Raw genomic sequence first — 25,565 nt, 5'->3', positions numbered from 1 at the left:
TATTTTCATTTCTATTCATAAGCTGCTGAACAAAACTAGAGAAAACCATAATCCTGTACTTACTATGTCCACTAAAAGTTTATGTAACATTTTGTATACTGGGCCTTTACTGAAGGAAGGCAAATCTTTTTTCTACTTCCCTAATCAATTTACTATCCTATTTACCAAAGTATCTCTTCTTGTCCCCAACCCTCTAAACTGAAAACCTTGTCTCATATTTCAGTGAAAATATTGAAGACATTCAAAATGACTTCTCTTTTTCACTTCCTCTTTAATTCACATTATTCAGCTGGCTTTTCACATTTTCTTTCATTCCTGCTTCATTATGAAGAATTGACCCTTCTCTTTTCCAATGTAACCTCCTTTGAATTTACACAATCTCTTTCCATCCCATCTTCTCCAACAGATTGCTATCCACTATCTCATTAATCTTCAAATTATTTTATATGTACTGAATCCTTCCCAAGATGCCTACACATTTTTTCTGCCCTTTCCTCAAAATACTCCTCACTTGAGCTTTTTATTCTATTTACTTTCTATATCTCTCTTCCTTTTTATGACAAAACTCCTTAAGAAGATCCCCAAAGTTTTTCTACTTACTTTCCTCTTACTGTCTTCTTAACACTTTATGGTCTGGCTTCCAAATTCATAATTAAACAAAAATTACTCTTTCCAAAGTTAATGGCTTTGTATTGGTTATATCTAGTGGCCTTTTCTGTATCCTTTTCTGTCTTGACTTCAGAGCAACCTTTCACACTGCTAATGACCATATTTTTTTGATCCTCTCTAGGTTTACATAACTATCCTTCTTTTCATCCTTATCTTCCTGAATATTCCTTTTTCTTTTGTAGGATCTTCCTCCACATTACATTTGTTAACCCTGAGTTCTCCCACAGTTCTATTTTGGGCTCTCTTCTTTTTACCATTTAATTTAGTAATCTCACCACTCCCATCATTTCAATTATCATCTCTGTGCAGATGACTCAAATCTACTAGTACACTCTTAACTCTCTCCTAATCTCCAGTTTTCTAAGTCCAGCTAGCTGTTCATTAGACATTTTGAACTAGAGGTCATCCTCAATCCTGAAGTAATAAAAATTATGTACCAAGTAGCAACTAACTGAAAATGCAAAATGTAAACATTTTCCAAATAGATTACTCTCAATTATTTATCAGGAAATCCCTGTGTTATGGGTGGGAAGGATCCCTTTGGGGTTTGGGAAGGATACCTTTTGCAAGAATGCAAGACTCCAAAACTTGGCTTAAAAACAAAAAGAGAAGATGGGACAGCAAGATGGGGAGCAGTTCCTGGGAGGAGAGCATGAATGGAAAGGCTGTTCCCCATGGGGACAGCATGGGTGGAAAGGCTGTCCCCCCAGACGACATCAGTTCTGGAGCTTTTATCCTCTTTACAACAGATGCTATGTCATGGTGTGGACGTGACCTATTGAGTGTTAGTCCCTCAGGCATTTGGTGGTGTGAGGTGGTCATATGACTGGGGTCTGCCTGGAGGCATAAAGATTCATCTCTTTGTCCATCTTAAGTCTAGAAGACATTCAAAGGTAGATAGTCATCTCAGGGCCCTAGGTGCGGTAATTGGGTGTTTCTAGGTTGAGTCACAAGGATGCAGAGGCAAGGGAGTTTCCCTGATAATAGTTCCCCTGGGTTTCTGGGGGTACAGTGCCCATGTCATCTCCCCCATCTCCTAATATGTAAGGGAAAAGGGACAGTGGTCTCTGTATTCTGTAACTTCTTCACAGCTGAGAATGAGCGTAGAGTTGTCCCTGCCTATCTTTAGGAGAGAGAGGTATTGACTGTAGGCCATGTCCAGAGCATCAGGCTGGGATGTTTGCCGAGGTTATGGTGGCATCTGGCATCTGAGTGACTCCCATGAGTGCTTTTACCTAGAAGCAACTTGAGAGACAAATCAGAAAATTGTCCAGATGACTGCGTATGAATGATTTAAAACATAGAAAAAGACCCAAAATTTAAGGAAAGAAATAGTTATGATTAGGTAGTTAAAAGCTAAAGTAAAAGGGGTTGAAGATAACAGGGAAGGAAAGAATGTGGGCACAGGGTCTTAGGGACATATCCTCAGTGAATGCCTGGGTCCTAGGTAGCTGGGAATCTGCTTGGAGATGTGAAGGATGTCCAGCAACTGCTTCCCTGATGGGCAGACAGGTCACAAGGGGAGAGTCAGCCCCTAAGATAGAAGTATAGAAGCCAAGACTGGGGCAAAAACTAGAGCAACAGATAGAAACAGAGATTAATACAATACAGTACAATAGCAATTTGCATTACACATTTGCATTTGGGTATCTTAGCCAACAGACTCCATCTTCAGAAATCATCTTCTGACAGGAATAGGTCCCTTTAAGAAATCAGATTCCTGAGTTCTTTGCAGTGTTGGTATGTGATGTTTCTGTTAAAGAATATCCTTTTGCAAAGTACACATTAACTATAACATCTATAAACACTTGAGTAACAATATTTTACAGATGAATTTCTTTACTCCAGATTCTGAGGAAAATTCAGGAGAGCTTTGAGCTATTCCAAGCTCAAGATTCAAACTTCAATTAAGGCTGCAAATACAAGTCATCAAGTAATAAACCTCACCTACTTCTCAAAGTATGTTCCTAACAGTTTGAGAATGTTCAATTATTAACCTAATAGGTTTTTTTTGGGAAATGGAAACTTTAATTTTCTAATTTGTATTATGTGCTGATTATGGGGATGTCACGAAGGAAGAAGGCCCAGAAAGGGAAAATATCTCCTCATGTCACACAGGACACAGTGAGTGGCTTCATGTACCAAGCAAGGCTGTCACTGCTATTATTGTTTCACTCAAGGATTAGCAGCCTAAATGGTCAGGAAAATTCAGTCCAAAATGAGTCTTGGGCTGCCTTCTCTATAACCATTCTAGGACTTTCCCTCTCCTTAGAGCACTTGCCACTGGATTCCAGAAGCCTTCTTTTTTCCTTAAAGGACAAGTATCATCCATTATAGCTCAGAGAAATTCTGCTCATCAGCAAACCAGAAACAAATTTCCATACCCTCAAACAAGCTTTTCTGACCATTTGCCCTCTCTAAGGATTCCTTAAACCCTATGAGTCTACATTATAGCAATTATTCTTACATATTTTGGCAATAATTAATTTGTCACAATTTAGTCATAAAACCTGAACAGGAATGTTGAATTCATCAGCTCTATAGTAAATACAAATGAGGGCTAGATCATATCTTGGCCTTAGGCCATCTGAAGGAACTAAGACAAGACTAGTCAGGAATCTGTTTAAGGAATTTTCAGAGAAATTCCAGAATTATTTGTGATTTTCCAAAACTACATACATCAATTCTAGAAATTATCCCCAAGTTAAAGATCCAATTATGAGAGCAGAACATCTATCTCTTTTCTTTCACCTTCTCTCTCTCTCTTTTCCTTCAAAATCCTCTGCTTAAAAAGCAGAACACAACTTCCATTCTTCCTTCACAAATCTGCATACTCAAGCTTTATGGACTTTAGATCAAAGTTCCTCTTTATTCAGAATTCAAACCCAACATACCTTCTCTACCTTCTCTGACTTGCTTTTATTCTCTTGGTATCACTTCAATTGCTAATCAGTAACAAAAAGAATTCTGATTTAGAGGATTACATCATTGAACCATCTTTAGCATAGGGCTCAACATTATAAATTTCAGTTCATAGAATAAATAGGTAAACTGAGGTGACCACTGATTATTGAACAAAATCTATGGTAGAGTCAGGTTTATAATGACCTTTTGTTTACATCCAAACAATACTTAAAATAAATATTTCAACAGCAATTCACATAACATTAAAAAATTTCACAAAGCATTAAGTATTATCACAGGACTTATTTTAAATTTAGAGATTTGAAACCTTTTAAGGACCATAAACTTTAAAGCAAGCCTTTTGACAAGCAGGCTGATTATCTATTTTCAAGATCAAGAAGTTAAATGTAATAATAAAGTTAGTCCAACTTTAATATACTGGGATGAAAACCATTGAGATGAAAACCATTTGATAATCTTAAACAAAAACCCATTTTTGGTAAATTTAAACACTGCTAAAACCTATTTTACAAAACTGATTCATGGCTTTTCTATACAAACTGAAATTTCACTGTCTGACAAAATTAAAATTAGGATGTTATTTTCTAAACCCCTATAAATACATTATCACAATTTTGAAATAAAATACCAACAAATATTTCTAATAGACAGATTTTAAGCATTACTTCCTTCTGGCTAGCAGACAGGGAAAGGAAATTTATCAGGTCTTCTTATCTCTCTCTGTTTACCTCAAAACAGAAGATAATTAATAGGTTGTTCTACAAGTTGAAAAAAAACCCCTTAGTTTAAAAGTGTAAGACATTTAAAAATCCCCAAAATAGGGATGTCTCACCAGTTGTCTCTCTGTTCAGAATCAACCCTCTGGCTCTCTGCAGCAGAGAAGAAGTTAGATCCAATTAGTGAAATGAAAGCTTCCTGGTTTCCTTTCCCCCCTCCCCTCTCCAACTGGATTTCTCGGCAGGCCCTTGCCTTAAAATCCAAGTGAAGAGTAGAGTTTGGAGAACTGGGCATCTAGTGAGGGAATAAATCTAAAAGATAAGGAGCTTCTGTTCATAAAATATGTCCAATTGCCACCTGGTGTTAGAATTTAGGGTAACAAAAAGCCAATTTCCTCCTCATTTTTTTTGTTTGATGTTGCTCAGCTATTTAACATGAGAGAAAACAAACAAAAAAAATCCAACTGAATTTTCTCTCAGGCTGCTTAGACTTGATCTCTTCCCAAGAGGAGAGGCCTGCAAGCATGCTTCTCCCTTTGTCTTAATTGGGTCCCTATCTGGCTTGACCTCAGGCTGAAAAAGAAAACAATGGTATTACAATTTTAGGGTTCCATGGATAGTCCATGCCTCTTGCTTACCAAGGATGTAATGTGGCCAGTCAACATTACAAAAAGAGATTGGTTGCTTTTTCTTTAAGCTGTTTAGTGCCAATTTTTTTTCCAATTTTTAAGTATACACCCCAAAGGGGAATCTCGGGGTACTCTCTGTCTCTGTCTCATTTAGATGTGGAATGGCCAATTCCACACCAGAGGGTCAACAACTGTGAATCCACAGAGGTTGCCTGACCAAGAGCACTCAGTTCAAGACTGAGGAGAGCACTCAGTGTAAGACTGAGGGGAGACTCCCCACACACCAGAACATCTTCTAGTATCAGAAGGGGAAGCCGACAGATAGACACCAAACTCCAGTGGCCAGACTGATCTGGGGCTGATGAGAGAGAGAGCACGAAAGAGTTCTCACAAAGATATCATCCAAAAGATGGGGGTTTCAGGAGTCAAAGAAAAGGCTCCTTCCTACCTGAGAGGCTGTGTCCTTGTGGATGATCCAAGGCCAAAAACATTGGGCATCAAAATGTTATGGTGGTCAATGTGTACCCCTGTGGTTTCCCTCGTTCTTCTGGGAGCCAAAATGTTATGGGCAGGAAGGATCCCTTTGGGGTTCAGGAAGGATACCTTTTGCAAGACTGCAAGACTCCAAAACTTGGCTTAAAAACAAAAAGAGAAATTTATTAATTTAGAAAGTAATGTTGAGAATGGCTAGCAGGATAGCAAGGTGGGACAGCAAGATGGGGAGCAGTTCCTTGGGAGAACAGCATGAAAGGAAAGGCTGTCCCCCCAGATGACATCAGTTCTAGGGCTTTTATCCTCTTTACAACAGATGCTATGTCATGGTGTGGATGTGACCTATTGAGTGTTAGTCCCTCAGGCATTTGGTGGTGTGAGGTGGTCATCTGACTGGGGTCTGTCTGGAGGCATAAAGATTCATCTCTTTGTCCATCTTAAGTCTAGAAGACATTCAAAGGTAGATAGTCATCTCAGGGCCCTAGGTGTGGTAATTGGGTGTTTCTAGGTTGAGTCACAAGGATGCAAAGGCAAGGGAGTTTCCCTGATAATAGTTCCCCTGGGTTTCTGGAGTATAGTGCCCATGTCACCTGTGGTTACATGGTAGGTATAATGGAGAAGTCACTAAATTAGGATTGTTGATATCTGGTTTTTAGTCCTTCTACCACAACCAGCCATGTAATCCTGTTCTAGTGAGGCTTTCAAGGCTTTAATTTCTTCATATATAATGCAAGAAAATTGATTTATGATCCCTAAAGTTGCTTCTGCTTCTAAGTATTTATGACACTAAATTTTTATATCAAATCACCTTACCTCTATTGCTTAAAAGTGGATTTCCTCCATTTTGCTCCATCACTTTCCTGATTCTTGGGTACACGGGAGACATAGACCCTTTTAATGTTAATGTATGTAGTGAATGGAGAGATGATCTCAGAGTCAAGGAGACCTGGGGAAAATCCTATTTCTGATACATATTGCCTATGTGACATTGGGCAAGTCACATATCCTCTTGGTATTCTAATAAAATCTAAGAATACAGTCTGAGGAGTAGGTACTTACTTGCTTGGGTAGGTGCCATTTCATTGCAATAAATTCTCTATGCAAAAAAAAAATCATAATCTATCCCTATCCCCTTTGGGGGAAAACAAAGCAAAACACTAATCTGCCCCTAAACCTTATGTGAATGGAAAAGCAGCTCAAAATAAAAGTTTTACAGAATTTATTACAAAGAAAAATAAGTATCAGTGAAAAATGATCACCCAGAATAAGTTTGCTATTGGAAGCTTTTCCCTCTTGATCCATTTATCTCCATTTCTTATCCAGTGTCCCTTTTCTTTAGGGACTTGCTCTCAGTTAGGTGACAGAGAGGTAATCTGATATAGGAGTCAAGGCTGGGAAATAAGAAAATATTAAGAACTTAACTTATCTGTGCTTTTAATGTTGAATTTTTGAAGAAAATGCCTTAGGGGTTTCAAGCACTGTGGCAAGCTTGTGAGGAAGAGATTGTGTGACCAAAGCAGCCACTTGCTGGCAAATGTTTGACAATGAACTCTTAAGAAAATATGCATACAGTCATACTTTTAGGTTTAATATTCACTTTCTCCATCACTTTCTTCAGTCTACATAATCAACCAAGTAATAAAACAAGCCCTAATTTGTAGCCACTTCCAATTTCTAAGGTGGAAAATCAAAAACTGAAAATATTATAATAGGCCAGCACAAACCAGTTCAAGCAGGTTATGATACTCCTGGACAGAGGAAACTTTATGTTGACTCTCAAAGTACAGTATATCATAGAGGTATAATATACTTTTGCTGGTCCTGATCTAATATCACTGACATTTTGTTTAGAACATTACTTAGAAATTTTAGATGTTCAGACATTATAAAATGGTAATCGTTTATTCCATTTTAAATGTGATTTGAAAGCAACAGTTAGAAGGAAAATAATCAATCCACTTAATTTGTTTTCCCATTAACCTTTAGGGCAGTTGTGTTTTTTTTTAATTACAGCCCTTAAGAAGATTTTGCCATTTTTATTTTCATAAATATTTTAAATGTTAGTTAATTGACACTTCAAAAATTAATAAATTTTTGAAAAATGAAGAAACCAAAGAAATTAGTCTTAGAGCTAAAATTATGATTTAGAAATCTTCAGCAAATATTTGGATTATATTCAGAAAATTCTAAAGTTGGAAAAAAAACCTTAGCAACCACATAGTAGAACCCATAAGTAAAAGGATTCCTCCTCCTCCCCCTTATACTATTCCCAAGAGTTTGTCCAACTACTGTTTGATTAATTCCAAGGAAAGGGAACTCTCCAGCTTAAGGCAACTCATTACATTTTGGACAGTTCTGATTAGTGCAGGGTGTTTTTGCTTTGTTTTATTTTTTCCTGACAGCAAGCTGAAATCTGCCCTTTTTTCAGCTTCTACACATTGCTTCTAGTTGGACCCTCATGGGCCCAATGGAACAAATCCAATCCCTCCTCCACATGTAATGCCTTCAAATAGCTGAAGACAGTTATTGTACCTTCTTGAACTTTCTTTTCTCAAAGTTAAAACAAGCAGTTTCCTCAACTGATTTTTCTTTTTGTCATGAACTCAAGGACTTTCACAATTCTATTGTCTGTTTTTTTTGGTTTAATTATTTTTCAATAAGAAAAAAACAAACAAATTTCTCTGCTGGCCATATCCAAAAGGAAATGTACACACATATGTGTGTATGAATATGAGTTTATGTGAACGTGTGTATATATACATACACATATGTATGTATTATATATGTGTGTGTGTGTGTGTTATTGTTCAATCATTTCCTACCCTGTGTGGCCCCCACGTAAACATATGGGGCAACTAGGTGATGCAGTGGATAGAACATGGGGCCTGAAATGGGGAAGATCTTAGTCAAATTCTAGACTCATGCACTTAATAGCTTTCTAGTCCTGGGTATGCCACTTAACCCTATTTGTATCAGTTTCCTCATTTGTAAAATGAGCTTAAGAAGAAAATGGCAAACCCCTGTAATATCTTGGCCAAGAAACCCATCTTAAGGGGTCAAAAAACTCAAAAATGACAGAAACAACTGAACAACATATATATGTATATTCATCTTATATACATATATATATATACACATATACATACATATACATTTATATACACATGATTCTGTACTTCAAGTTTTATATCCATTAGGAGGTGGGTAACATATTTCTTCTTCTAAGTTTGTAAATGGTCATTATACTGATCAGTGTTCCTAAATCTTTCAATGTTTGCCTATACAATATTTTTGCATTGCAAAAATTTTTCTTGTGGTTCTGTTTTTCCTATATAGTTATTTTATATAGATTTTGCTAATCTTCTTTGAAACTACACCCTCATCATTCCTTATACCACAATAATATTCCATCAAATTTTAAAACCAAAACCTGTTTAGCTACTCCCAAATTAATGGATATCTCTTCATGTTTCCATTAAATGCTATTTCAAAGTTATGAATATTTTTATATTTCCTTTTTAGATTTTTCTTTGGGGTATTTTTTAAAAATTAAAACTAATCCCAATTTAACCAACTCTTCTTCTAAATCACTCCTTTTCCTTCCTTTTTCCTATTGTTTGCTCATTAAGGTAAATCTATTTTTAATCCAGCTGTTTTTAGGGGTAGCTTTGACTAGTTCATTTGAGAATGAGTATCACCTCTTTCTTTACTCCCTTTTTTGTGCACTTCATCTGAGATGAATTTCCTTTTTGTACAGTTCATCTGAGATGACTTTTGTTAAATTTCCCCCCCCCCCACCTCTCACTCATTACACCCCTTCTTGGGTATTCCTTTTTGCTTTATTTTCCATTCTTTTTTTTTAAAGATCATCAAAACAAAACAAAATCACTCACCGCCCTTCTATCTAATTAGATTCGATAGTTCTTAATGTTAGGATTCAGAGTGGACATATGCATCATTCCTTCATATTTCCATCTAAGCAGTTTATACTTGGTCAGTCCTTATGATTGTCCATTTTTGGTGTTTACTTTTTCATGTTTCTTTTAACCCTTGTGTTTTAAATTCAAAATTTCTATACAACTCAAGTGTTTTTGTCAGAATTCTTGTCTGTCTTCCAAAGCTGCATTTCTTTCCTTTGTAGGATTTTTGGTTAGAAGCCTAAATTTCTTACCTTTTTTGAATATCATATTCCATGGTTTCTTAGTCTCTACACTAGTAATTGCTAATCATATATGATCCTGTCTGTGGCTCATTGGCACTCGAGGTTTTTATTTCTGGCTCCTTGCAGTATTTTTTCTTGGATTTGGAAAAAGGATTTTGTCTATAATATTGTTGGAAGTTTTTGTTTTGAAATTTCTTTCAGGAGGTCATCAGGTGATTCTATTTATTTCTACTTTGCCTTTGGGTGAAAAGATCAAGGCAGCTTTCTTTAAGGTTTCTTGAAATATGATTTAGAGATTCTATTTTAATTTTTGTTATAGTGTTCAGGTAATCCAATGTTTCTATTTTTTTCTCAACTATTTGGCAGATTTATTTTTTGCTATAAGATATTTAACATGTTCATCTATTTTTCAGTCCTTAGGCTTTGCTTAAAAGTTCTTGTTGTCTCATAAAGTTTTTGGCTTATCTTTGGTTCATTCTAATTTTGATTGAGTGTTTTTTTCACTCTTTTAAAAAGTAATTAGTTCCTATTTCATGACCGTCTTTCATTGTTCTTACTTCTTTTCCAATTTTAACTCATAGAGCATTCATTCTATTTACAAAAATATTAAATTCTTTTTTAAACTCTTCATTTCTTCCAAAATTTCTAGTTGAATTTTGGTCCAAGCTGTGTTTTATTATGAAACACATTAGATGTTTTGAATCATTCTCTTCTTGTTTATGTATTGAATATCTGTGTGAACAAAGTATTTTTTATGGTAGTATATTTTCCATTTGCTCGTTATTCTGGTCTGTTTCCTAACTTAAGTCTTGTTTTTAGGATTTAGTTCTGTCTACTTCCAGAGGAAAGTTTTGGTCAGGTTCTACTATGGCTTTCTTGTGATATTAATTATTGTGTTACTCTAAGATCTCAAAGAAAGCTTAGGCTAGGTACCTACAAGCTTTTGATCCAGGCATAAGATTGATTGATGTCCTCTTGATCTGAACTCCTCAATTCCTAGAGCTGGGGTTAGTTTGAGCAACAGTAAACTACTGCTAGATTCACCCACTATCAGACAACTGGGAATATTTCTTGGTTCATAGGTTCAAAAGTATAGGCTCCCCTTTGGTCTTTGATTCCTGTCCTAATAACAGAGAATAACTCCTCTCAAGACTTCAGACTTAGCTAGAAGATATAACTAAGAATTAATTGTACCCTTGAGATCTGAGCCTTCACTACTACTATTTGCTTCTTACCTAACTGTTCTTTCTCCCAGGATCTCTATCCCTCCTTGCCTTGAATGTCATCCCTGAGTACTTTTTTACTTTGCCAAGGGTCTGAGACCTTGAACTGGATAAGGAATAACAGAACTGGCAATTTGTACATGTTCCTTAACTTTTCATGTGGTAGTAGAGTATTCTAACTATACTAGAGTGTCTTGATGAACTAAGAAAACACTATTACCAGTGTCCACAAATCATTCTATATCTCCCTATGATACTCATGACTGGAAAAATGACTCACTGTGACTCTTTTCTGCTAGGATCTTCCTAGGATCACAATCTAGGAATCATTCTTGACTTCCATTATCCCTTGCCTGGTCCTCCCATCCAGTTGTTAAGATCTGTTGGCATTACCTTTGCAAAGTTTCTGTTTCTCTCCTCAGATACTGATACCAGAACAGTACAGACCCTTATCATTTCATTTCTTGACTATTAAAATAGCCTGTTCTTTCTGCCTCAACTCTTTCTCTCCTCCAATCTATTCTTCATTCAGTCACCAAAATGATTTTCCTAAAATTCAGGATACTACCATGTCACCCCATTCCAACTCGATAAACTCTATTCATTTACTATTTACTCCTGGATGAAATACAAAATGCTCTGTTTAGATTCTAATCCCTTCATAAGTTCTACCTTAACTTTCTAGTGTTCTTACTTCTTATTACTTGCCACATACTCTTAAATCTAGGGACACAGTTCTCTTGCTTTTTTATGAACAAAATTCCATTTCTTGACTCTAAGCATTATTTTTAACTGTCCTCTATTCCTGCAATACTCTCCTCTATTCCACTATTGACTTCTCTGGCTTTCTTTGATATATCATTTGTAGGAAGTCTGTCCTAATATTCCTTAATTATGATGTCTTCTCCATTTTAATCGTTTCCTATTTACTTCACTTTGTATATATTTTTTGTATTTATTTGTTTGAATGCTGTCTCCCTATTCCATTGGAAGCTCTTTAAAGACAGAAACTGTCTTTTGCCTCTGTTTATGTCCCCAGAACTTTGAATAGTGTCTTGAACATAGTTAGAATTTAGTAAATGTTTATTTGTTGATTATTTCTCCATTAGTATTCAGTTTGGTATATTTTCCAAATCTGTTTGAATGAGACTCTTTTTATGTTCTTGTGCTACTTTTGCTATACTCCACCATCTTGATTCTATCCTCCAATTATCCTCCTCTGTACCTTCAACTTTGTCAAGTTCCTTCTTAAACTATGAATCCCATAGCTAGTTCCATAGCTCAATTATACTATGAAGCAACATTATAAAACAAACAAACAAACAAACAAACAAACAACACTTTGGTACCAGATAATAAATAGAAAGGTTGATCAATCAAACAAAGAAAGTACAAAACATATAGTAGCAGAGTATTTGATAATCAAAAAGGCACCAAGTATTTTAAGGACTGTAAGGGGTAAATTTAGGGTTGAAATTAATGTAAAAATTATTGGTAACGAGGGATTTAATTTCTTAAATCCCAAGTGAAGCACTCAAGTAATAATGGAATTTTATGGTGATTTAATTACAATAGGAGGAAGAAATTAAGAAAGAGAGAGAGAGGAAAAAGAGTTAATTTAAACTACTCTGGCTCAGGCTGAGCCAGTCAGGAGTTCAAGGCCTTGGCCAAGGGGGGCTCCCCTAAGAGCCAAGGGAGTCAGTCTTATAACTCATCATGTGAGCATCTCAAGGAAGCTGTCTGAGGGAGCTCCTCCAGGCTCGAGTTCCAGGATCAAACTGCCACCAAGCTCTCCCCACAGGAAGTCATGAGAACTCCAAAGGCAGTTCTCTACATCACTTCCTGTGTCTCACATGTGCCAATGGTGGCTCAAGCTTGACTTAGGATATCCCAAGGGACAGTCAGTTATTTCTGATTTGTCACTTGCTAGCACATGCCAATGTAGTGTGGGTGTGTACATTCCTGGGTGCTAGACTAAGCAAGATGGAAAAAGTCTAAATATCACAGAACTCATTATGAAACCAAAACTTTTGGGAAAACTAGTACATACCTTGATAGACTTAGATGAATATCTCATACAATATATCAAATAAAGTCCAGATGAATACATTATTTAGATATCAAAGATCACTCATAAATATAACAAGGTACCAAGGAAGAAAATGCCATTTTTTCCTATGGATAGGGCAAGAGTTAAAGATTGAAGAACTGATAAAAATCATAAAAGACTAAATGAAAATTTTGATTATTATATAATTTAAATTTTGTATACAACTAAAACCAGTGGAATTCAAATTGTAAAAGAAATAGTTGACTGGGGAAAAAAACCTTTACGCCAAATCTCTGCTAAAAATCTGATATCCAAGATGTATTAGGAATTTAATTGAATACATAGAATTAAGGACCATATCCTAATAGACAAAGGTTCAAAAGAAATGAACGTAGATATCTCTGAGTAAACAGTCAATCCATCAATTACCATTTTAAAAGTATTTGGTATAAGCTGGGTACTGGAGGTACTCCCAACCTATCAGCAACCATATGAAAAAAAATGTCAAATTACTGCTAGTTGAGGTAAAGGAAAGCAATTCTAATCCATCTCATAACTTAAAGTTGAAAAGGTTTGACAACAAGAAAATGATATTTGTTTCAGAGGCTACAACAATACAGTTTTACCAGGTCAGTATTGGTAGAACTATAAATTGGTCCAAATATTCTGGAAATATAATTGGAACTCTTTCCCAAAATCACTAATCTTTGCTTTCCTTTTGATGAAGAAAAATCATTCCTTAGAAGAAAATTACTCCAAAAATATTTATAGTAGCACTTTTAAAAATAATGTTTAGGAGCTGTAAACTAAGGTAATATCATCAATTAGGAGAATGGTCTAACAAAATAGGATATGTAGATGGAATGGAATAGAGTTACTCATACAAATGATGAAAGGGATAGCTTTGGACTTCCGGGTAAACATGGTGCCAATCTAGATGCAAATTGCTTCCTCTCCCCTGTACTGAACAAAACAGACTACCTCAAAAGAGCATAAAAATCATCTTTGGAAGGTCGGAGGGACTCTCCAGCAGCCCACAGCAATGAAGGTACGTGGGGTTTGAACATTCCCACACTATAAGACAGAGAGAAAGCTCGCTGCCAAGCATAAGCTGAGCTGACCTGCCCTCCCCTACCCCACCTATGGAACCAGAGTAGGGAGACAGCAAACAAGTGAGGTATGTCTCTGCAGTGAGTGGGGAGCACTCCAGGGACCTTGGTATCTAACGAGGACTCCCAGGGAACTACCCCTCAGAGTGGTTTCACGCAGACCATGGGGGGCTCCTGCAAACTGTGAATGCTGTGGAGGCTCTAGAAATGGCCTGAAGCAAAATCTCCTCCTCTCCTCACTGTAGTTGGGGAGAGGGCACACCAGGGTCCTTGGGAACTGACAAGGACTACCAGGGAAAGACCCCTCAAAGTGGTTTTACAGGGGAAGCCTGCGTACACAGGAGAGAAGAGACCACAGACCATGTGGGTGGGTGCATTAACAAATTTCAGAGGCTGGGAAGAATCAGCCTGAGGCAAAAACATCAAAATCCGCCCACCTCACCCAGATTCCTGAATAAAAAGGAAAGGGCAAACCACCAAAGGGATGGCTCAGAGTGCCTAAGATCAATCCTCCAAGAAGAAAGGGGAAAAAGTGACTATTGAAAACTTTTACAGAGGGAAAAAAGCAGGCTACAGATGAAAAAGAGGATGAAATGCAAACAAAATAAAAACACCCCCCCCCCCAAATGGAAATTATCCACAAGCTCTGGAAGAACTCAAAATGGAGCTTATCCAAAAGATGGAAACCTTCTGACTAGAAAAATGGGAACAAATTCAGAAAGAGGTCTTCAGCCTAACAGACAAAAACTCACAATTGGAGAAACAGCTGGAAGCCTCTAACAGAAAGGCAGACCAAACTGAAAAGCAAAACCAGCCCTTAAAGACCAGAATTAAGCAACTGGAAGACAGTGATCTTGCAAAACACCAAGAATTAATAAAGCGAAGTCAAAAAATTAATGAATTAGAAGAAAACATAAAATATCTCACTGACAAGGTGACAGACCAAGAAAACAGAGGAAGGAGAGACAATTTGCGAATCATTGGTCTACCTGAAAACTGGAGATTAACAAAAACCTCGATTCCATAATACAAGAAATCATCTGAGAGAATTGCCCTGATGTTCTGAAACAATGGGGCAAAATAGAAATCTAAAGAGTTCATAAAACACCCTCTATACTAAATCCCCCAGGACTGTAATCGCCAAATTCAAGAGCTTCTAAGCTAAGGAGAAAATCTTATGAGAAGCTAGGAAGAGAAACTTCAGATACAGAGGTATGTCAATAAGGATCACACAAGACCCAGCAGTGAACAGGCTAAGAGACCTTAAAGCCTGGAACATGATATTCAGAAAGGCAAGAGAACTGAGTCTTCAACCAAGAATCAGCTACCCATCAAAACTGACTATATACTTACAGGGGAAAGTATGGGCATTTGACAAAATAGAAGATTTCCAAATATTCATAAAGAAAAGACCAGAACTCAGTGGAAAGTTTGACATCCAGACACAAAGAGCAAGAGAAACATGAAAAGGTGAATATGAAAGAAGGGGAAAAGGAGACAAGTGGTTTTTCCCCACCTTTTATTCAAACTCTCTTCTTTTTTTTTTAAAGATTGAAAAAATGTTTAATCAGAATTACAGATTTTTTTCATTGGAAGGGACTTCAATAGTGGTCTAATATACCCCACACTCCCAAATCTCCACTATGATATACTGTAAAAGTGGTTCTACGTCATTGCCTTCTGACTTCCAGTGAAAGGAAATCTAGAAGAAGCTTGGTAATGAAATTCATTTTTCCAACTAATACAAAATCTTAATTATATATAGTATAGTAAGGTACTACCCACAATATTGTTAATATACAAATGCTTGCTCACAAAAATTTTAAAGTAATTTAAGTTTCAGATCTGACTTATAATTTCAATGATGTAATGAATTCATTCTGTGAATGAAAATAGGTGCTTCATCTGAGACATAATTTTTAGTCTTTTTTTATTCAAAGATATTTTATTTTGCCAATTACCTGCAATGATTTTCCATATACATTTTTTGAAATTATAAGATCCATATTATACCCCTCCTTTTTTTTCCCTCCTCTCTCTCAGAGAAGATAAGTAATTTGATATGGATTATATAGGTATTATGCAAAAAACTATTTTCATTTTGCTCATTGTTGTAAGGGAATACTCATAAAACCAAAACCCCAAAATAAAACCATAATAAACTAATGGGGAAAATAGTATGCTTTGATTCTGACTCCAACAGTTTTTTCTCTGAAAGTGGATAGCACTATTTGTAATTCATTAGTCTTTCAGAATTGTCTTGGTCATTGTATTGCTGAGAGTAGCTAAGTCTTTAATAGCTGATCATCATGCAATATTGCTGTTACTGTGAACCATACTCTCCCAGTTCTGCTTACTGTTCTCTCTATCAGTTCATGTAGATCTTTCAAGCTTTTTCTGAAATAATCCTTCTAATCATTTCCTTTTTTTTTAATTTAAACATTATTTTATTTGGTCATTTCCAAACATTATTCACTGGAAACTAAGATCATTTTCTTTTCCTCCCCTCCCCCCTTCCCACCACCTTTCCCTTTCCCATAGCCAACGCATGATTCCACTGGTTATATCACATGTGTTCTTGACTCAAACCCATTTCCCTGTTATTGGTATTTGCATTAGAGTGTTCATTTAGAGTCTCTCCTCAGTCATATTCCCTCAACCCCTGTAGTCAAGCAGTTGCTTTTCATCGGTGTTTTTACTCCCACAGTTGATCCTCTGCTTGTGGATAGTATTTTTTAGATCCCTACAGATTGTTCAGGGACATTGCATTGACACTAATGGAGAAGTCCATCACCTTCGATTGTACCACAGTGTATCAGTCTCTGTGTACAATGTTTTCCTGGTTCTGCTCCTTTTGCTCTGCATCACTTCCTGGAGGGTGTTCCAGTCTCCATGGAATTCCTCCACTTTATTATTCCTTTTAGCACAATAGTATTCCATCACCAACATATACCACAGTTTGTTCAGCCATTCCCCAGTTGAAGGGCATCCCCTCATTTTCCAATTTTTGGCCACCACAAAAAGCGCAGCTATGAATATTCTTGTACAAGACTTTTTCCTTATTATCTCTTTGGGGTACAAGACCAGCAGTGCTATAGATGGATCAAAGGGCAGACAGTCTTTTATCACCCTTTGGGCATAGTTCCAAATTGCCCTCCAGAATGGCTGAATCAATTCACAACTCCACCAGCAATGAATTAGTGTCCCCACTTTGCCACATCCCCTCCAGCATTCATTACTTTCCATAGCTGTCATGTTAGCCAATCTGCTAGGTGTGAGGTGATACCTCAGAGTTGTTTTGATTTGCATCTCTCTGATTATAAGAGATGTAGAGCACTTTTTCATGTGCTTATTAATAGTTTTGATTTCTTTGGCTGAGAACTGCTTGTTCATGTCCTTTGCCCATTGGTCAATTGGAGAATGGCTTGATTTTTTGTACATTTGATTTAGTTCTATGTAAATTTGAGTAATTAAACCTTTGTCAGAGGTTTTTATGAAGATTGTTTCCCAATTTCTTGCTACCCTTCAGATTTTCATTACATTGGTTTTGCTTGTACAAAAACTATTTAATTTGATGTATTCCAGATTATTTATTTTGCATTTTGTAACTCTTTCTAATTCTTGCTTGGTTTTGAAGTCTTTCCCTTCCCAAAGGTCTGACATGTATACGATTCTGTGTTCGCCTAATTTTCTTATAGTTTCCTTCTTTATGTTCAAGTCATTCAACCATTTTGAATTTATCTTGGTGTAGGGTGTGAGGTGTTGATGTAAACCTAATCTTTCCCACACTGTCCTCCAATTTTCCCAGCAGTTTTTATGAAATAGTGGATTTTTGTCCCAAAAGCTGGGATCTTTGGGTTTGTCATATACTGTCTTACTGAGGTTGCTTGCTCTCAGTCTATTCCACTGATCCTCCTTTCTTTCTCTTAGCCAGTACCAAATTGTTTTGATGACAGCTCCTTTATAATATAGTCTGAGATCTGGGACTGCAAGTCCCCCTTCCTTTGTATTTTTTTTTCATTTTTTCCCTGGATATCCTTGATCTTTTGTTCTTCCAAATAAACTTTGTTATAGTTTTCTCTAAATCAGTAAAAAAAAATCTTTGGAAGTTCCATGGGTGTGGCACTAAATAGATAGATGAGTTTGGGTAGGATGGTCATATTTATTATATTGGCTCGTCCTACCCATGGGCAGTTAATGTTCTTCCAATTGTTCAAGTCTTGTTTTAGTTGTGTGGAAAGTGTTTTGTAGTTGTGTTCATATAGATCCAGTGTTTGTCTCGGGAGATAGATTCCTAAGTATTTTATTTTGTCTAAGGTAATTTTGAATGGGATTTCTCTTTCTAGTTCTTGCTGCTGAGCTGTGTTGGAATTATATAGAAATGCTGATGACTTATGTGGGTTTATTTTGTATCCTGCAACTTTGCTAAAGTTGTTGATTATTTGGATTAGCTTTTTGGTTGAATCTTTTGGATTCTTTAAGTAGACCATCATGTCATCTGCAAAGAGCGATAATTTGGTCTCCTCCTTACCTATTTTAATGCCTTCAATTTCTTTTTCTTCTCTAATTGCTACTGCTAGTGTTTCTAATACAATGTCAAATAATAGAGGTGATAATGGGCATCCTTGTTTCACTCCTGATCTTAATGGGAATGGATTTAGTTTATCCCCATTGCAGATGATATTAGCTGATGGTTTTAGATATATACTGTTTATTATTTTTAGGAATGACCCTTCTATTCCTATGCTTTCTAGTGTTTTTAGTAGGAATTGGTGTTGTATTTTATCAAAGGCTTTTTCTGCATCTATTGAGATAATCATGTGGTTCTTGTTTGTTTGCTTGTTGATGTGGTCAATTATGTGGATGGTTTTCCTAATATTGAACCAGCCCTGCATCCCTGCTATAAATCCTACTTGATCATGGTGGATGACCCTTCTGATCATTTGCTGAACGCTTTTTGCTAGTATCCTATTTAAGATTATTGCATCTATATTCATTAGGGAGATTGGTCTATAATTTTCTTTCTCTGTTTTTGACCTGCCTGGTTTTGGAATTAGTACCATGTTTGTGTTATAAAAGGAGTTTGGTAGAACTCCTTCTTTGCTTATTATGTCAAATAGTTTGTATAGTATTGGAGTTAGCTGTTCTTTGAATGTTTGATAGAATTTACTGTTGAATCCGTCAGGCCCTGGGGATTTTTCTTAGGAAGTTCTTTGATGGCCTTTTGGATTTCTTTTTCTGATATGGGATTATTTAAGAAATCTATTTCTTCTTCTGTTAGTCTAGGCAATTTGTATTTTTGTAAATATTCATCCATATCACCTAGGTTGCTATATTTATTGCTATATAGTTGGGCAAAGTAGTTTTTAATGATTGCCTTAATTTCCTCTTCATTGGAGGTGAGATCCCCCTTTTCATTCTTGATGCTGTTAATTTCCCTTTCTTCTTTCCTTTTTTAAATTAGATTGACCAGTACTTTGTCTATTTTGTCTGTCTTTTCAAAGTACCAGCTTCTAGTCTTGTTTATTAGCTCAATAGTTCTGTCACTTTCGATTTTATTAATTTCTCACTTAATTTTTAGGATCTCTAGTTTGGTTTTCTGCTGGGGGGTTTTAATTTGTTTGTTCTCAAGTTTTTTGATTTGCATTTCCAATTCCTTGATCTCTGTCCTCCCTAATTTGTTAATATATGCACTCAGGGATATGAATTTTCCTCTAAGTACTGCCTCAGCTGCATCCCATAAGGTTTGAAAGGATGTCTCGCTGTTGTCATTTTCTTCAACGAAATTATTAATTGTTTCTATGATTTCTTCTCTAACTAACCGATTTTGGAGTATCATATTATTTAATTTCCAATTAATTTTTGATTTGGCTCTCCATGTACCCTTACAGATCGATATTTTTATTGCCTTGTTATCTGAAAAGGCTGCATTTATTATTTCTGCTTTTCTGCATTTGAATGCCATGTTTCTGTGACCTAGTGTATGATCTATTTTTGTGAATGTGCCATGTGGTGCTGAAAGGAAGGTGAATTCCTTTTTGTCCCTATTTATTTTCCTCCATATGTCTATTAACTCTAATTTTTCTAAAATTTGGTTCACCTCTTTTACCTCTTTCTTGTTTATTTTTTGGTTTGATTTATATAAATTTGATAGTGGTTCGTTCAAGTCTCCCACTAATATGGTTTTACTGTCTATATCCTCCTTCAATTCTCCTAGTTTCTCTATTAAAAATTTGGATGCTATACCATTTGGTGCATACATGTTGATTAGTGATATTTCCTCATTGTCTATACTCCCTTTTAACAGAATATATTTACCTTCCCTATCCCTTTTGATCAAGTCTATTTGTGCTTTGCCTTTGTAAGATATCATGATTGCAACTCCTGCCTTCTTTCTACCAGTTGAGGCCCCAAAGGTCTTACTCCAACCTCTAATTCTAACCTTGTGAGTGTCAACCCGCCTCATATGTGTTTCTTGAAGACAACAAATGGTGGGGTTTTGGGTTCTAATCCAATCTGCTATTTGTCTACATTTTATGGGTGAGTTCATCCCATTCACGTTCAAAGTTATGATTGTCATTTGTGGATTTGCTGGCATTTTGATACCTTCCCCAGTTCTGACCTTTCTTCTTTAGCTATCTCCATTTGAACCAGTGATTTGCTTTAGGTCAGTCCCCCTAGTCCCCTCCCTTGAGATGCTTCCCTTTCTAGCCCCTCCCTTTTTGTGCTCCCTTCCCCTCCCCCACCTCTTCCCTCTCTTTTTATGCTCCCCCCCTTAATTTTCCTTTCTTTCTTGCCCTAATGGATAAGATAGAATTCAGGATCCCACTGGATCTAGATGTTCTTCCCTCTCAGATTTAATTTTACTGAGAGTAAGGTTTAAGTAATTCCACTTCACGCTCTCTTCCTCCTCTTCTCATATGAGAGTTCTTCCCCTCCCCTTCCCATGTGTATCTTTATATGGGAAAGATTATTCTATTAAGTCCCCCCCTATTTCTTGAAGTACATCTTAGTATTATCAATGGTTCCCCCCTCCCTTTTCCTTTCTTTGCCCCCACTTTCCCCAAATCTTCTTAATGCCCCAATCTTTCCCTATGCATGTTTCTTCTAACTACTCTTGTGATGCATACAATTTTTGAGAGTTACACAAAACATTTCCCCACATATAAATATATATAATTTGATGTAAATGTAGTTCTTATAGAAGAGATTTTGACTTAAAGAAAAAGATAAGATTTATGTCCTTTTCCCTTTCTTTCATATTTACCTTTTCATGTTTCTCTTGCTTTCTGTGCTTGGATATCAAACTTTCCACAGAGCTCTGGTCTTTTCTTAGCAAATGCTTGGAAATCTTCTATTTTGTTGAATGCCCATACTTTCCCCTGGAAGTTTATAGTCAGTTTTGCTGGGTAGTTGATTCTTGGTTGGAGACCCAGCTCTCTTGCCTTTCTAAATATCGTGCTCCATGATTTGCGGTCTCTTAGTGTTAGCCGCTAAGTCGTGTGTGATCCTTATGGGAGCCCCCTTATATCTGAAGCTCCTCTTCTTGACTTCTTGTAGGCTTTTCTCCTTTTCTTGGAAAATCTTGAATTTGGCAATTACATTCCTAGGGGTTGTCTTTTGGGGATTTAGTATAGAAGGTGTTCTATGAACCCTTTCTATTTCTATTTTGCCCCCTTGCTCCAGAACGTTGGGGAAATTTTATTTTATAATCTCCTGTAGAATAATATCGAGTTTATTGTTTATCTCTGGTTTTTCTGGGAGACCGATAATTCTGAGGTTGTCTCTTCTCCCTCTGTTTTCCAGATCGGTGACCTTCTCAGTGAGATGTTTTATGTTTTCTTCTAATTCATTAATTTTTTGGGTTTGCTTTATTGATTCTTGCTGTTTTATGATCTCATTTTCTTCGAGTTGCTTGATTCTGGTTGTTAGGGACTGGTTTTGCTTTTCAGCTTTGTCTGCCCTTCTATTGGATGCTTCGAGCTCTTTTTCCAATTAAGCAGTCTTATCTGTCAGACTGCTGATCTCTTTCTCCCATTTATCTTTCCAGGTTTCCATCTTTTGGGTAAGCTCCAGTTTGAGATCTTCCAGAGCTTGTTGATAGTTTCCATTTTGGGAGGCATGTTCTGATTTTTTTTGGATTTCCTCCTCATTCTCTTCTTTTTCTTGGGTACTTCCACCATAAAGCTTTTCAATAGTCACCTTTTTCCCTTTCTTTCTGAAGGCTTGATTTTGGGCCATTGAGCCATCCCTTTCGTGGTTTTATTCCCCTTTCCTTTTTGGTCTGTGGTCTGGGTGGTATGGGTCGGTTTTCTGTGAATTTAGGTTGCCTCAGACTAGTTCTTCCCAGTCTCCAAGGTTTCTTAGAGCACTGGGCCCCTGATCACAGCCACACTGCCCAGGTGTTCAGCTCCGCCCAGATAATCAGCACGTGGTCTGCCCCTGGTGTTTAGCTCTGCGGAGATGTTCAGCACAATCTCCGCAAGTACAGCTCAGCTGACCCCTGTGCTCAGTGCCGGGTTCTCCAGTGAAACCGCCCTGAGACATTTTTTCCTGGCAGTCCCCAGATCCCAAGGACCCTTGAGTGCCCCCCCCAGACAGAGATGTTCCCCACTCACTTGCTGTCCCGGTGAGTGCTCCGGTAGCTCATTCTGGTTTGGTGGGGGAGGTGGGGGGGAAGGGAGGCTCAGTTCACGTTTCTGTGCCAGCTTTTTCTCCATCTTATTATAGTGTGGAAATGTTCAAAACCCACATACCTTTGCCTCTGTGGAGTACTGGGGGGTACTGGGGTGTCCTTCTGTTCCTCCAAAGGTGATTTTTATGCTCCTTTTGGTGTAGTCTATTTCGTTCAGTGCCGGGGAGAGGAAGCGTTTGGAGTCTAGATTGTAGCCATGATTACCCGGAAGTCTCTCAAACTCTATTCTATAAGGGCCATAATTAGATCAAATTATATATACTAACATATGGGGGAAATGTGATGTGCAAGTTTCAAAAATTGTATGCATTAATAGAGTCATCAGACGAATCACTCATAGGGAAAGATTGGGGCATTAACATGATTTGGATAGGGGAGAAAAAAAAGAAGGAAAAAGGAAGGGGGGAATCAATGATGGTTCTAAGTTATACTTGAAGAAATAGAAATAAATTAAATAGAACAATCTTTGTCACACAAATATACACACGGGAAGGGGAGGGGTAGAATTATCTTATGAAGAGAGGAAAAGAGTGCTAATTGGTATTACTTAAACCTTACTCTCAGTGAAACCAACTCTGAGAGGAAAAAGCATCTAGATCCATTGAGATCTTGAATTCTATCTTATCCAAAAGGGTAAAGGAAAAGGGAAAACCAAGGGGGATGGGGGGGAGGGAACACAAAAATGGAGGAAAGGAGAGGAGGGAGGGGAAGGGAACAAAAAAGGAGGGGCTAGAAAGGGAAGCATAACAAGATAGGGGACTAGGGGCACAGATTTAAAATAAACCATTTGTTTAAAAGGTAATAGCAACAGAAGAAAGGTCAGAATTAGGGGAAGATATCAAAATGCTGCAGAATTCACAAATGACAATCAAAACATTGAATGTGAATGGGATGAACTCACCCATAAAATGTAGGCAGAATGGATTAGAATCGAAAACCCTACCATATGTTGTCTTCAGGAAACACATATGAGACAGGTAGAAACTCACAAGGTCAGAATTAAAGGTGGGAGTAAGACCTATTGAGCCTCAACTGACAAAAAGAAGGAAGAAGTAGCAACCATGATATCTGACAAAGCCAAAGCAAAAATAGACCTGATTAAAAGGGATAGGGAAGGTAAATACATCCTGATAAAAGGGAGTATAGACAATGAGGAAATATCCCTAATAAACATGTATGAACCAAATGGTATAGGACCCAAATTTCTAATGGAGAAACTAGGAGAATTGAAGGAGGAAATAGATAATAAAACTATACTAGTGGGAGATCTGAACCAACCACTATCAAATTTAGATAAATCAAATAAATAAATAAATAAAAGAGGTAAAAGAGGTGAATAAAATCTTAGAAAAATTAGAGTTGATATATATGGAGAAAAATAAATAGGGACAAAAAGGAATACACTTTCTTTTCAGCAACACATGGCACATTCACAAAGATTGACCATACACTAGGTCATAAAAACATGGCATACAAATGTAGAAAAGCAGAAATAATTAATGAAAACTTTTCATATCATAAGGCAATAAAAATAATGATCAGTAAGGATATGTGGAGAGCAAAATCAAAAATCAATTAGAAATCAAATAATATGATGCTCCAAAATCGGTTAGAGAACAAATCATAGAAACAATTAATAATTTCATTGAAGAAATTGAGACATCCTTTCCTAGCTTAGGGGATGCAGCCAAAGCAGAACTCAGAGGAAAACTTATATCCCTGAGTGCAGATACTAACAAATTACGAAGGGCAGGGATCAATGAATTGGACATGCAAATCAAAAAACTTGAAAGCAAACAAATTAAAAACTCCCAGAAGAAAACCAAATTAGAAATCCTAAAAATTAAGAGAGAAATTAATAAAATTGAAAGTGATAGAACTATAGAAGACAGTGTGGGAGAGATTAGGTCTGGATCAACACCTAACACCCTACACCAAGATGAACTCAGAATGGGTGAATGAATGACTTGAATATAAAGAAGGAAATTATAAGTAAATTAAGTGAACACAGAATAGTATACATGTCAGACCTTTAGTAAGGGAAAGACTTTAAAACCAAGCAAGACATTGAAAGAGTCACAAAATGTAAAATAAATAATTTTGATTACATCAATTTAAACATTTTTGTACAAACAAAACCAATGTAACCAAAATGAGAAGGGAAGCAACAAATTGGGAAACAATATTCATAACTAAAACCTCTGACAAAGGTCTAATTACTCAAATTTATAAAGCACTAAAGCAATTGTATAAAAAAATCAAGCCATTCTCCAATTGATAAATGGGCAAGGGACATGAATAGGTAGTTTTCAGCCAAAGAAATCAAAACTATTAATAAGCACATGAAAAAGTATTGTAAATCTCTTATAATCAGAGAGATGCAAACCAAAACAATTCTGAGGTATTAACTCACACCTAGCAGATTGGCTAACATGACAGCAAAGGAAAGTAATGAATGCTGGAGGGGATGTGGCAAAGTGGGGACACTAATTCATTGCTGGTGGAGTTGTGAATTGATTCAACCATTCTGGAGGGCAATTTGGAACTATGCCCAAAGGGCAATAAAAGACTGTCTGCCCTTTGATCCAGCCATAGCACTGCTGGGTTTGTACCCCAAAGAAATAATAAGGAAAAAGACCTGTACAAGAATATTCATAGTTGCACTCTTTGTGGTGGCCAAAAATTAGAAAATGAGGGGATGCTCATCAATTGGGGAATGGCTGAACTAATTGTGGTATCTGTTGGTGATGGAATACTATTGTGCTAAAAGGAATAATAAAGTGGAGGAATTCCATGGAGACTGGAACAACCTCCAGGAAGTGTTGCAGAGTGAGAGAAGGAGAGGCAGGAGAACATTGTACACAGAGACTGATACACTGTGGTACAATCGAAAGT

The 25,565-nt window shown here is 36.8% G+C and overlaps 1 long non-coding RNA gene across 1 annotated transcript in view; it reads right to left on the bottom strand.

The window, feature by feature from the left end:
• Positions 1–5,393: 5,393 nt before the first annotated feature.
• The window catches only part of LOC103098610 (uncharacterized), a 39,901-nt gene continuing 19,729 nt past the window's right edge, over positions 5,394–25,565 (bottom strand). The window contains exon 3 of the long non-coding RNA XR_459278.2: positions 5,394–5,574. This is a non-coding gene — a long non-coding RNA (uncharacterized LOC103098610). The remainder of the gene's footprint in view (positions 5,575–25,565) is intronic.

The sequence above is a fragment of the Monodelphis domestica genome, chromosome 1 (assembly GCF_027887165.1).
Source record: "Monodelphis domestica isolate mMonDom1 chromosome 1, mMonDom1.pri, whole genome shotgun sequence".
Lineage (NCBI taxonomy): Eukaryota > Metazoa > Chordata > Mammalia > Didelphimorphia > Didelphidae > Monodelphis > Monodelphis domestica.
Note: the sequence above shows the minus strand (reverse complement) of the source record. Positions and strands in the feature narration are given on the sequence as shown.